This window comes from Acomys russatus, chromosome 2 (assembly GCF_903995435.1).
Source record: "Acomys russatus chromosome 2, mAcoRus1.1, whole genome shotgun sequence".
Classification (NCBI taxonomy): domain Eukaryota; kingdom Metazoa; phylum Chordata; class Mammalia; order Rodentia; family Muridae; genus Acomys; species Acomys russatus.
In genome coordinates, this window is record NC_067138.1 from 71,783,907 (window position 1) to 71,789,142 (window position 5,236).

General features: G+C 43.1%; 1 pseudogene; it reads left to right on the top strand.

The window, feature by feature from the left end:
- The first annotated feature begins 2,435 nt into the window (after nucleotides 1–2,435).
- On the top strand, nucleotides 2,436–4,565 carry LOC127198523 (NADH dehydrogenase [ubiquinone] 1 alpha subcomplex assembly factor 4-like; annotated as a pseudogene).
- The last annotated feature ends 671 nt before the right edge of the window (nucleotides 4,566–5,236 follow it).

Sequence of the window (5,236 nt, forward strand, 5' to 3'; positions counted from 1 at the left end):
TCCTATCACACTCTCACCTAAAAGCATCCTAGAAAACCCCAAACTCATTTTTTGGTGAAGGCTTCATTCCCTTCTCTTGGGGAACAGTTTGGACCCTGAGTAAAGTTTTGCCTCAGTGTGGCTCTCCTGGTCTAGTTCTCGTTAAGCCACACAGAATCTAGAAACAATACAAAAAACACATATGTGAATACTGATTCTATCTACAAAGAGGTAAGTGCTTCAGAAGTTGGCTGGTGTTCATTGCTGTGCCTGATCTCTGCGACGGCTGTATCCCAGCACTGGCTTATACGTTCTCCTGACTCTCCAACTATAACGGTGCATGAGAACTGTCCAGCAAGTTTCTGAGCATGCAGACTCTAACTAATGCTGGCTGAATAGAGGTGACTGCGTTTCTAAGAATTCCTAGAACATACTCAGGCTATTTTTCCAAGGGCCACACTTAAAAGAGCAAGGAGAAAGTCTAACTTTCATACAGTGACTCGCTTCATTTGGAAGAACAAGGCAGAGGCAATCGAGCAGGCTAACAGGATGGCGCTCAGCACATCTCCTCAGCCAGAGCCTTTGTGGCAGTTCTGAAGCTCTTATTCCCTTCTTCCTGCTGACACAGATATGGTGTTATCATGAGACCACATAAGGTGTGCATAAGAGCCACACTCCACTTAAAAGCTTCAAATTCCAGAGGAACCAGAGTTTACCATAACAGCTTCCAGGCTCTGTTTGTTCTGTGAGAAGTTCAAATATATTTTTCCCACTAGGTACTTCTACATCATTTGCAGTTTATTGATTAAAGTAATCTTCCCCTTAATGATGCTGTGCTGCTTGTACCAAGACATAGCTTCTAGGGAATAAGCTATGCTGTAAGACTAAGCCACAGTCATCTCCTGCAAGGATGGAGGATGCATTGTTCTAACACTGCATCAGTGCTCATAAACCTACCAAGACTATAGTCCCTTGTCCCTTACAGGTTGATAGGGACTCCCTGGAAGTTTGGGGCCACGGACTATGATAGGAACCTATGAATTCAGTCCATGAAGAGCTTCTCAGATAATTAGCTGTCCGCCTGTGGAAGACCAAGTAAAGGAGTCCAGGGAAGATTCTCAGGGAAAGGGAAGCTTCAAGATGGAGGAAGAAGGATCTTATGAGAAGAGAGAGTTGTGGTAAGTGTTGCTGGATGCTGTGTGCACTATGATTAGTTTACCTTTACAAGTTATTGTTTAAACTAGGATACCTAAAAGGCAAAGTGGGCTGTTGCGTTTCTACCTCCATCCAATTGAAATATTCCTTCCTGGAGGAAGAACAGAGGCTCTTAACACTGAAGAAGTAAATGAAACTTGCAAGGCCCAGGAAGTAAATGAAACTTACAAGGCTTGAGATACACAGGGTCTTTAGTCCTTGGCTTGAGCCATCTTCTCAGTGGATGGTGGAGGTGCATCCTGGCTCCAGTGAATTGCCTCAGGCATCTGTCTTGTCACACCAGCTCCAAATCAGGCCAGGCCTTGCAGGGTTGGGGGTAGCAAGTAAGAGCCCTGTGGGCATGCATGGGGCATGTGGGCAGTCTCTCCTACTGTGCCTGGATTGGAGCTGTCCCTAAGTCACTTCTCCTCCCAGCATCCCTGGACCTCTCATCTCCATGTCCCTTGCCTCTTGGGTCAGGCAATGTGCCTGTGCTTGGAAAGTAAGGAAGTCTCTATGTGGGGTGCTATGGCCTGACCCTCTGGTCCTCTTTGCAAAGTAGCAGTGGAAACTGAGGCTTAAAGAGGGGAGGAACATGCCCAAAGTCACTCTTTTGGCTGGGCAGGACCATTTGGAGAGGGCTTGAATAAGGTTTTTGTTCCATGTTGACAATATAGCCTTGGGTGTTGGGGCCTGTGAGTTTACTCAGGTGCCCAGGCTGCCTGGAATGCTTTGTCTTTCTTGGGAAGTGATGAGGACATGTACAGGGTTTGGGTTCCCAGGAGCCAATTTGGGCCATGCCTATGTTTGGGGAAGCCTTGCCCTGCACACAGGAATAGGAAAATTAACGAGATCTGTAACTCTAAACATCATTTGTAGTGGTTGTCAATGGTCTATCTGTGGCTCTTTGAAAGGGAAAAAAAATCACATCTCAGAGTTTCTGCTTTTTAAAAATATTTATTTAATGTTTTTACATATACATTTATATCATCACACATGTATAAAATAAACTATGTGTAGCAAGAAGAACCATGAAATAATCAGGAAATATACATTCACAGTGTTTTGGCTATTTGTATTTGGCACCCTTGAAGAAAACATATTTCTTATCTTGGTGAGTCTAAAATTCTGAATGTAAATCAATATCTATCATATCTCATCTTTATCAAGTTAAAACATCTATCTAGACCTAAAAACATCAATTTTACTCCTTCTCAAGTCTCTGATGGAGTATGACCTTTTGTTGTTACTTGTCTGTGCCCATGGGTGAAACTACACCTCTGAAGCTTTGCCATCAAGTTCTTAAGACATGCCTGGAGGCTCTACAGACTGGGGCTCGATTTAAGCTCCCCAAGTGGTTGGAGGGGACTGAGGCCCATAAGGGTGAAGTAATCTGCCTGAGGTCTGTCAGCTCATTATTGGAGGTGTATTGAGTCTAGTTCCTGACAATGGTGAGAGGGGCCATTCTCCCAAGCCTGGTGTTTTGTATTGTATGGGTGGAAAAACAATTGGTTTCAGCTTTACCTGTGAGTTCTACATGAAATGCCTGGAAAGACATCTTGCTGGCTTTTGTACTGCTTAAAGGTGAGCTTCCAACTATAATTTTTCAAAGAACTTTAACACTATGTTTACTACCTTTTAAAGTGACCTCCTTTATAAAAGAAACCTTAGATAGTGTTTCCCTAAATACCCTCCATGTAATTTAAATGCCATATGTATAATTGTACTTTGCACTTAAAATGAGTAAGTTATTTTTTGGCTTTCCTTGGTCATAATACATTGATATTAAAAGTTAGCACTGCTTTGAGCTCCTCTGTGGGCCAAATTTTCTACTTTGGGTATGTCATTGTAGAAAGAGTCCTGTTGCTGCCCTATCTGGAAGTGAGAAGGGGGGAAAAAAGCAAACTACAGCTATGCAGGGCCCCTCCTCAAGGTTGTGTAAGAGTCCTGGTGGTTGGGAGAAGACATTCTGAAGAGTTCCAGCTTCCTGACTTTGTGTATCCCAGGAGATCCAGGGATGCAGCTTTCATGGGTTACCCATCACTTATAATGGCAGAGGTGGGCTTCTGGTGAGACTGCTGCCTTCACGTCATCTATGAATCTATAAGTAGCCCCCACCTACACTCTGGTGAATAACATCAGGGAGCTTGGTGATTCAGTAAGCTGGACTTCGTCACTCTGTTGATGGTGTCCTATCTGAGGGAATGGATATTCATTTTTTTATATTTCCCCAAGAGAAACCATACAACGGGGTTCTTGTAGTAACCACACTGAGTCACCCTGGGGACATAGGTATAAAGGGGACCTGTCCTAGTCAAACTGTAGAAGTTGTGTGGCTGCTCTCGGTATAGTCTGTTTTGTTTTCACTGAATACCACATGATTCACCGGTGCATATGGAGCCTTGCCTATGTGTGGGAGGGAAGGCTGTAACGAAACATTGACTTTGGCTTCCAGATAAAGATGGGGAAGTTGGAGATCATCTATTATGTTCTTTTCATGTGTGAGTAACACAGGTGAGTAATTTGGGGCTAGAGAACCTATGACTTTCTAGTCTCACTCTGTATGCTGAGGAAAAAGATGGGCCTTTAACCTTTGATCTTTCTTTTCTTTTTCTAGCATTCTATTTTCAAATGCATAGAGATAGGCATCCACAAATTATTAACCTTTAGCAATTTGTTAGTCAGGGACTTAAGAAAATAACAATTTGTTTCTCACTTCTTTGGGGTGTAATGAGTGGCGGGTAGCTCTAGAAGTGTCAAAAATGGGGAATAGTCCTTAGTAAATTTTCCTTCACAATAAGGAAGTATCTGAGAAGTAAAGGGTTGGTACGTAGTTAGCTGAGGGCATCATGATGTGGAGGTGGGGGCTTGTGTGACCCGCACCTTCAGGAACTTTAACTTGGAGAACTGAGTGTAAAGGGCAAACAGCAAGATGAAACCCTCCATGGCTCTCAAGCACGCTTCCACCACAGCCACCAGCGCAGCAGCTGAGTCAGCATCCAGAAATTGAAGAAGAAATTTCTAGAAAAGATAACAAGCAGCTGTCATTACTAAAAGATGTATATGTCAATTCCAAAGATCTGGTGTTTTCCTTGCTGGTAAAAGATGCTGAACCACAACAAGAACCGAAGGAGTTCAGACTGCTGATAGGACATCACTTTGATAAGAGTTTCATGGACGTTCCCAAAGGCAGCATTACTGTTGTTGAAGCATTGGCCCTTCTCAATAACCATAACCTTTCTCCAGGAACTTGGACTGGTGAGAGAATCCCCCAAGAACACCATTTAGATTGAATACCATTGAAAGATGTAAAATCCCTTCTCAAATATTTTATTCCTTTTGAAGTCAAAATCTTCCTTCCCAAAGACAGGAAAACAGTATAATCAAAATGAAGAAAATCATAAAACAACCTCCTTTGTGTATTCCCAAGCCTAGGTCCTTCTTTTTAGTGTGTATAATAATACAAGTTACTGTGAAACAACAGCAACAACAACAACAACAGCAACAACATAAAGGGTTGTTTCCCTCATGGTTTTAGTGATTCCAGTTCATGACATGGTAGGTCTCTCCCTCTCTCTCTCTCTCTCCTTCCTTCCTTCCTTCCCCTTCCTCTTCCACTTACTCTTCTTCTTCCTCCTCCTCTTCCTCCTTCTTTTTGGTTTTCCAAGACAGGCTTTTTCTATGTAACACCAGATGTCCTGAAACTTTCTTTGTAGGTCAAGCTGGCCTTGAGCTCACAGGGATCTGCCTACTTCTGCCGGCTGAGTACTAGGATTAAAGGCGTGTGCCACCTTGCCCATCTTTTCTTCTTCTTCTTCTTTTTTTTAACATTTATTTTCTCATTTATTACATCTCTCCCTCCTCTCAGTCTCTGCCCTCCCACTTTCCCTCTCCTTCAGATCCACTCCTCTTCTGTTTGACTTTAGAAAAGGGCAGGCCTCTCAGGGATATCAACCAAACGTGGCATATAAAGTTGCAATAAGACTAAGCTCATCTCCTCATATTAAGGCTGGACAAGGCAACCCAGTCTCCAAAAGCAGGCAAAAGAGTCAAAGACAGTCCC